This window comes from Eleutherodactylus coqui, chromosome 3 (genome assembly GCF_035609145.1).
Source record: "Eleutherodactylus coqui strain aEleCoq1 chromosome 3, aEleCoq1.hap1, whole genome shotgun sequence".
Lineage (NCBI taxonomy): Eukaryota > Metazoa > Chordata > Amphibia > Anura > Eleutherodactylidae > Eleutherodactylus > Eleutherodactylus coqui.
Window position 1 is genome coordinate 195,816,533 of NC_089839.1, and position 9,455 is coordinate 195,825,987.

The window sequence follows — 9,455 nt, forward strand, 5'->3', positions numbered from 1 at the left end:
CTCGATCGCGGTGTTTTCCAGCAATGCGATCTTCATGCAGAGTCTGTTCTGTTTTTGACGTTTCGCACACCTCATCAATGATAGGGTGTGCTACACTCCACTGTCAGCTGCAGGGAGCTGTGGCCGAAAGTGAAAGTAAAATCACTGCAAAGCGCTACGATTAAAATTGCAGCACTTCGCCGAATGCCTGTGTGAGAGAGACCTAAGGTTTGGTTCACACTAGCCGTAGATGCGAGCACAACTTTGGCGCAACTTGCATTGAACACTCCACATTCACATGCATTGGCATGTCCTAGTCCTCGTCTGCCAGTCCTAAACGGGTACCATAGCCACCCGCCAAGGTAAGAAGCTCAGAGCTAAAAAAGTGGAAGGGGAGAAACCCCATCATAGTGCATAGAGCTCCATAGCCGTATTAAAGAGTAGTTACATTTAGGGCTCATTTACACGGGCGGGTGCCGTTTTGGACTATGAAATACACAGCGTTTTCACGACCAAAACTGAGTCTTCAATGTGTATTTGGACCTTCTTGCATTTTCTTGCACACATATTCACTGCGTTTTTCAGATGTGCAAAAGAAACGCGAGAAGGTCTCATAGATTTCTCCTACTCTAATGCATAAATATTATGTATATTCACTGTGCATTTATGTGATCTCATTGACTTTAATGGGCAATTTTGGTCCAGCACCTGGCCGGTGGGGAGCAGGCACTGTGAAGGGAGAAGCTGTCTGCAGAATAGAATGGCTTCTCCTTCACAACGCCAGGGGATGGTGGCATATGAGAGCAGTGGTGAATTGTAAAACACCGTGGGAGGTGGGACACAGGGCTTAAAAAATAAAGCATATATGATAGACACTTCCGCATGCACTGAGGTGAAGATGGATTTCTCAGCCCCGTCTTTACTTAGGTGCACAGCAGAAGAGGGGTTTTGTAAGAAAAATGTACAGAATAGGATGATAAAACATATAGCAAAAATGCTTAGAATCACCTATTCTGTACATTGAAAAGAAAGTGCAGGTATTAATTATTTAGAAGCTGCAGTCAAAGTTGACCACATTTCTAAACAGGCAGCAGGAGGGGGGTTCTCCAACGCTCCTTTGGCCCCTCCTGGGAACTAATTGTGGGGTGCTGATGAGCTATCGTGGCAGCCTAGAGCCTAGGGAAAACTCCCAACGTTGCCATGCAAATCCTGCCTATGGCAGAGCTTAATAGACCTAATTGGAAATCACTATATACTGCACTACTAAAGTAGTGCAGTACACTATATAGTACACGTGATCGAGTGAACACTTTTAAAACATTAAAAAAAGTAAAAAATATACGTTTAAACCCTCCTTTTTCCCATAAAAAATCTAATGAACAAACCCCATGTATTTGGTATCACTGTGTTCAAAAAAAGTCCAAATTATTAAAGTAATGTACTATATATATTGCACGGTGAATGCTGCAAACAAATTTCAGAATGCCAGATTTGCTGGATTTTTGTTACCCTGGCTCCCAAAAAATGAATAAAAAGTGATCGATATGATTTATGTTTCCCAAAATGGGACCAATGAAAACTACAGCTTTCCCAACTAAAAACAGGCTCTCACACAGATCAACAAGGAGGGGCTTGAAACAGGCTGAACTAGATGGGCATTGTCTGCATTCGAACTAACATACTATGTACAGCCCAATGGACGAAAAAGTAAAAAGTTATCGGTTGCAGAATTTGGCGACGGAAAGCATTTGTTGTCTAAAAAAAAAAGTTTAATCACTTTTTAAAGGCTTTTACTCACTAGTGGGGGGTTTTTTCGCTGCCATTTCGCTGCGTTTTTTTCCCCAAATGTCAATGGGACTTTCTAATGTTAAAATCGCATCGCACAAAAATTGCAGCAACGCAAACCTGTGATTTTTGTGCGATGTGATTTTAACATTAGAAAGTCCACTGAGCAGAGAAACGTGCCGTGCATCGCATCTGTAGAAATCCCGATCTTGTTGCACGAGTTTCACACATGCTACAGGATAGGAAGTGTTTCCCAGTGACTTCAATAGGAAACCTCACATCGCTCTCACATGCACATTGCATGGCATGCGAAAGCCATGCGATGTATTAACCTTTTCTAATCCACTGTCTGACGTCTGAAGACATTATGATTTAAGGCTGTACAGCTCCGATGTTGGAAGACGCCCGTCGGGGTTCTCTTACTGTATACTGCCAGTCTCTCTGCTGTCGGAGCCTATCCAACATGTCACCTCATGCAATACTGGCTTTAGCCAGCAGACAGTGCTGTTGTATAATGGCAGAAAAAGAGTAAGCCCCTTAGGAAAACCAGGATACAAATTGGATTGGAAAGGGTTAAAGATCCCATTGAATTTAATGGGCGATGTGTTTCGAGAAACGCCCAAAGGACATGTGGGAAAACCACTCATGTATATGACTCTATTTAAAAGAATGGGCTTCATAGTCGCACAAGATTTGTGTGTCTCGCAATGCACAAATCTAGTGTGAGTTTCTCGGTCGTGCGAAACCAGCCTCGTATTATCGCACTCTTTGTTAGCCCCTTAGTGATGAAGAATGTTTGCGCCTTAATGACCAACTACATTTTTCATCGTCGTATTCTAGGAGCCATAACTTTTTACATTTTTCCGTTGACGTAGTCATATGAGGGCTTGTTTTTTTGCGGGACAAGTTGTATTTTCCAATGGCATCATTTTTGGGTACATATAATGTATTTTTTGAACAATCTCAGAGTTCTTTGGGGCAGCCTGTTGTACAGACAGGTACATCGCTGGCTTGTTCAAACGAGAAATCATTCGCTTGTTCACATTCGCTGTATAAGTGACTGAGAGGGACTGAACGAGCGCTGATTAATCCAAACGATAAGCGAATGAACCAACGATGGGTTTTATGTTGTATAAAATGAATGATGAATGAAAAGTGAAAGATGATCTTTGTCATTCATCATTGGCTGCGTTTAGACTGAGCGATTATTGCTCATTTTAGCTCGTTTTAACGATAATCATTCGGTGTAGAAAGGGTCTTGAGTTGCTTAGACGTCGTGTGGTATGATGTATGACGGCCAGACGCAGGACTGAGTGGTCCTACACAGTGGTCTGCAGCTCACATTAGAATGTCAGCCTCCCGGACATTCCACTTACCAATCTCTTAGATGAATTGCTTTTTCTTTTGTTGTTCCTGCGCCGAAGTCAACAAGTTCAGTCTGTTACTCATCAGGCAGACAATGTGTACACGGTGGGGAGGTTGCCTAGAGATGGATAAGCAAGGAGCTCTTCCTACTTACTGCACTCTGTCCCGTCAAAACTGGGTCGAGACAACACAATCACCCTCAACATATACTCGTATGCTGGGAGTGAGGCTGCTTGCACACCGGCGTTAGGGTCAGTTCAGGGTTTACATCTCTCTGTTACGTTTTTGGTGGATGAAACTGAAATAAAATAGAGAAAGAAAAACGGATCAGTCAGGTTTCCTTTTTAGGCTACAGACCGCGCAATTTTTCCATCCAAAAAAAGAAAACTTGATGGAATGCAAGCAAATGAAAGCCTTTCCGTTTTTTTGAAACCCCATTGAAATCAATGGGAAAGATGGATCCATTTTTTTTCAGTTTTATTCCTGTTTTTCTTCTCCGAAAATGAAATAAAAAGCCAGAAACCCTGAGTTGAACCCTAGCGCAGGTGTGAAAGCAGCCTTACCTGCTGGACCCCTCTGATCCAGACAAGGTGCCAAATTGTTTCTTTTTTATTTTAGATGCATTGGAGCAATAAAAATGTTGATTGCAGAAATGTACACACCCTCTACATTGTATTTTTTTCTTTTTAAGCATTTACAGGAATTGTTTTTTGGCAAGCGGAATTATTCCACAATTTTGCTCCAAAACCGGCAGGTCTACCTGTGGGCTTCGATGTGCAATTGGCAGCAGAGTTGAGCCATTTTACATTCTGCTTCAAAATCCGCAGTGAGGGCTTATTCACATGACAGTAGTTTTCATCGGTATTTCGTGAGCCAACGCCAGAATTGGAGAGAAAGTAAGCGGGCTAATCCACCCTTGTGAAAGCACACTCCTTTAAGGGTAAATGTACACGGTCGGAAATTCTGCAGAATTTCCGCTTGTGCACGCTGCCAAAGGATTGCATTGGTTTATGCAATCATATGCAGACAGCCACGATTTGACTGCATGAAAACTCGTGCGGTAAATAAATTGCGGCATGTCCTATTTCTGTGCGAGCCACGCAGAGGCTCGCACAGAAACGTCACCACTGACGCACCGGCCCTGCTCTGCGCATGTGCGCCAGCCGGCGCATCACAGAGCAGAGAGAAGACATCAGAGGAGGTGAGCCGCGGGTCACTGTATGGGCACGGCTCGCATCCCGCTGCAAGAATTCTCACAGCAGGATCCGACTCGGCTGTCTGCATTCACCCTTACTCAGAGCTTGGTTCTAGCGTTGTATTTATGTACTGAGGTTGATTCATGCTTGTATTATGTTATGAGCTTAGTTCCGGTGCTGTATTTATGTTATAAGCTCATTTCTGGTATTGTATCTATGTACTGAGGCTAGATTGTGCTGTATGTTATGATCTTGGTTCTAGTGCTGCATTTATGTTATGTGCTTGGTTCTGGTATTGTATTTATGTGCTGAGCTTGATTCTGGTGCTATGCTGCTACCTTGCTGCTTTCTGCAGAATATAGGCAGACTACCTAACAGTATTTCCCATGCCGTCACCAGGCGATGATGTGGGTACCTGCGGTCCATCTGCAATGTCAATTCCAGATGGGTGGTGGGTCGGACGGCCTCCATTGAAGTCAATGGAGACCATCCATGTGGAGTCCGCACCAAAATAGAGCATGCTGCGATTTTTCCTTTGCTCATGGAATACGCAATTCATATCCACGAATGTGAAGGAATGAGCTAAAATACATACCTTTCAATGCGGGCGATTTGCTGTGGATCCTCCGAGCAATTCCAATTGTAGACGCCGACTGCGGATTCCGCAATAGGAATCCGGTTGTGTGAAGCCGGCCTAAGGCTGGCATTGCATGTAGGAAGTTTTAATCAGTGGGGTCTGGATGTTGAGACATTATAACAACTCAGAAATGGAGCCACATTTTCAACCTGCATTAGGTGAATGTCACTTGTACCATTATCAGTTGTTTTTGACATGCTAAAGATGCAAACATAAAATACGGCAACAGGAAGTCCTGTCAATACTATTTGTCCGTACCTCAGTCTATGGATGAATGGAGTCAGGTACTATCTGTCCGTACCTCAGTCTATGGATGAATGGAGTCAGGTACTATCTGTCCATACCTCAGTCTATGGATGAATGTAGTCAGGTGCTATCTGTCCGTACCTCAGTCTATGGATGAATGGAGTCAGGTACTATCTGTCTGTACCTCAGTCTATGGATGAATGGAGTCAGGTGCTATCTGTCCGTACCTCAGTCTATGGATGAATGGAGTCAGGTGCTATCTGTCTGTACCTCAGTCTATGGATTAATGGAGTCAGGTGCTATCTGTCTGTACCTCAGTCTATGGATTAATGTAATCAGCGGAAGAACATTCACAACAGTGAGCTGGAAGGAGATGTTTGTGCTCAGAATTTTTAACCCTCAGGTCAAGTCGATAACATGAAGCAAATAAATAGGACATCCTACTCTCCATTGTCTTCAAGCATGACTAAGTTATTTATAGTATAGTAGGAAAGATTAGTCACTTTGAAAGGTACTGATTATCTCTTGTACCTGTTCCAAATATCTACCCCTCCAAAGACGACTGGAGATTACGCTGAGTATTTAAGGGCAGGAGATAGGGATTGGCTCATACCTGCAGACACTTTTACAACGAGAAAGTAAGAGACAACTGCAGTGAATATGGTTAAGGAGCAGTGGACTAAAGACTCAACTCTCTTTGACAAATCTGGGAGGAAAGGTTCAAGCTTTGTGCCCAAGCAACCAACCAGCTTGGTCGATCAACTAGAGAAAAGAAAAATATCTTCCCAGCAGAAGCCAACTGCTAAAATGACCTCCAAATCTGTGTCAACTGGGGTGAACAACAATGGAAAAAGCCTAAAAATGGTTGAAGATTCAGAGAAAAATAATTCCAGATTTCCTCCTCTGCTAACCAAGAGTTTTTCCACCCCAAGAAAGGCAAAGGTTTCCTTCTTACCCTCCCAACAGTTGGTGGTACATAGAAGACGTCTGTCCGTTCCTGAGGAGTCCATAAACAGATTTCCCAATTCTATCCTAAAGAAAAGGCATTCGCTTCCGGTGGTATGTAACCCACCAGCTCCTAGAGAAGACCACGTGGACTTGTCTGTTCTTTGGAAGCTTCCTTGGGAAAGAGAGCTGTATTTCCCACCTATAACCTGCAATGGGGTGCTGGTCTTCCTTGATGAGGATGGGTCTCTTCCACCAATGCTTCGCCGGCTCAGTAATGCTGATACCTACAGTTATAGCCAAGAGTTTCTCCAGGTGATCGGCGATTTGAAGAATCGGCCAACATCATAGGAGTCATGGTTGAAGGACCTGTTTATGCACCAAAAACACACACGCTGGTACTCCAGGATTGTTTATGGCTTTTATATTACAGCTATGATATTATCATTATATGGACATTGAACATTTAAGGTTACACCAGGTTGGGTTAAAATCCTCAGACGGTGGTTTTTTTGATTGTGACTTTTTACTGAATGACAGGAGGGGGCAGCCCATTTCTAAATAATGTTTTAAAGAACTGTCAATAGAGGGGTCCCCCATTCAAGACCATCCTCTTTCAGCCAGAGCGAAGAGGGGCTACAAAGAGAGTTTCTTACACTGGAGGACCCAGCATGTCTGTATATTGCACAAAAAAGCTCATTGAACTCAATGTGACCAGTGTAATACTTCATTTCTCCTGTGATGGCGCTGCAGGTAAACTGAACACTTGCTGCAGAGTTCCCCAACAAACTACAGCTGATCTGCTGGACTTTCTGAGAATGCTGCTGTGGAAAAAAAAGAGGACAATCCCTTTAAGGGAGGGTGGACAGTGGCAAGGTGGTTATTATGACTTTTAAATAATTTTCACCTATACCTCATATAAGTCCTTAAAGGAGTTGTTCAGGGTTAGAAAAACATGGCTGCTTTCTTCCAGAAAGCCACCGCTGTCTGTAGGGTTGTGTCTAGAATTTCAGCTCTGAAGTGAATGGAAGCTGGACTGCAATACCAGACATAAGGCACGGACAAGGGTAGCACTGGGTTTGCAAAAAAAGCAGCCATGTTTTTCGAACCATGGACAACCTTTTTAAAAGGTTTTTTTTCATTAAATACATTTATTCCCTATACATAGGATAGATGATTAATGTCTGATCGCTGGAGGTCCGATAACTGGGAACCCGGACATCTTAAGATTTGCAAATCTTGAATGCCTCATGTGACTTCCATGGAACACAGGGAGATTAGCAAGTGCATTGATATCTGCCAGTCCAATAGAAGTGAATGCAGTAAAGGTTGAGCATGCGCACAGCCACTCCATTCACATGGAGCACTTGGCATGCATCGTCCTCAGGATCACAAGAGGTTCTATTGGTCAGAATCCCAGTGATCAGATATTTATCACCTATTCTGTGGATGCAGGTTGAATGCCTTCAATGGAAAAATCATATCCTTTAAATGACATATCATTTCTGTGTTGACACAGAAAAGGGGGGGGGGGGGGGTTCCTCCATTTTATGCCTACATTTATATTGATCTATTCTCCACTTTGAACTAATTTCATGTAATTTTTGGTTGTTTTTTATATTTTTATGCTTTCTATACTTACTATCTGCATCTATTGACCCCCTACAGAACACGGTGCATCTAGCAGTCGATGTAAACATTTTTCATATAAAGTTAATAGAATTTGACAGATTATCAACTATTCTGATTATCGAATGGTCAGAAAGAAAAATTTAACATTTCCTGGTAAACCCCATAGTTGCCTTTCTTTGCTCATTACAGATTATTAGAATTTCAGACGCTGGATTAAAAAAAGTCCACAAGGATTGTGCATGCGGTTTGATATATAAACACTATAATTGATGATCACCTGTTATATATCATTCTTTCCAAGGTTATTTGGATTGTGAGATGTGGTTTTTTTGTCCCTGGTTGTATCAATAAATTATAAATCTGTTTATCCGCCTCTGAGAGGTTAATTTAGCTTTTCAGGGTATGTTTACATGTAACGGAAATGCAGCGGAATATCCGCAGAAGAAAATTCCAAACAGAGAAGGAGCTTCATCACAGGTAAGAGCTATAGAAAGCAAACATAAGTGAGCTGTTTCTTAAAGGGGTTGTCCCGCGAAACAAAGGGGGGTATACACTTCTGTATGGCCATATTAATGCACTTTGTAATGTACATTGTGCATTAATTATGAGCCATACAGAAGTTATTCACTTACCTGCTCCGTTGCTGGCGTCCCCGTCGCCATGGTGCTGTCTAATTTCAGCGTCTAATCGCCCGATTAGACGCGCTTGCGCAGTCCGGTCTTCTCCCTTCTGAATGGGGCCGCTCGTGCCAGAGAGCGGCTCCTCGTAGCTCCGCCCCGTCACGTGTGCCGATTCCAGCCAATCAGGAGGCTGGAATCGGCAATGGACCGCACAGAAGACCTGCGGTCCACCGAGGGTGAAGATCCCGGCGGCCATCTTCACAAGGTAAGTAAGAAGTCACTGGAGCACGGGGATTCGGGTAAGTACTACCCGTTTTGTTTTTTTTTATCCCTGCATCGGGTTTGTCTCGCGGCTATTGAAAAAAAAAAAACCCGCTTCGGCGCGGGACAACCCCTTTAAGGCCCCCTGTCCACGGGGTTTGCGGTATCCCGCTGCGGGAGCCGCCACCTGGGAGCAGGAGCCGCAGAGGAATCTCCGCCAGTCAGCCTATCTGACAGATAGGCTGACCGCGGAGAATCGCGGCAATTCGCAGTGTACATCTTGTGCCATGTATGTAGTCCTTGAACAGCCGTTCGTGGGTGCATACTGCTGTGTGAAATGTGAGCCGGAGCTCCCTGGGTTAGATGTGGGGGTGGATGGTAGTATGGGAGTGCAGGATGTGCAGGCAGTTACCTGGATGACAGAAGGAGGGGTAGAGGGAAGAGATCCAGGGAGGCTAGTCCGGAACTGGCACACCACAACAAGTTGGCAGATGAGAGGGATGGCATTACAGGCACTAAGTATGATATGGCCTCTGACCGCCAGGTGGATGTCTGCTACAATAAGAAGGGGAATAGGAGCGCAGAACATGCTTGACAGGTCTTGGTAGTGGGAGACTTAATTATTAGGGGGACAGAGAGCAATCTGCCACAAAGACCGTGATCATTGAACAGTGTGTTTTCTTCCTTCGCTCAAGTTCAACACATCGCGGATGGGGTTGACAAATTGCTGGGAGGGGCTGGTGAGGATCCAGCAGTCATGGTACACATTGGCACCAATGACAAAGTTAG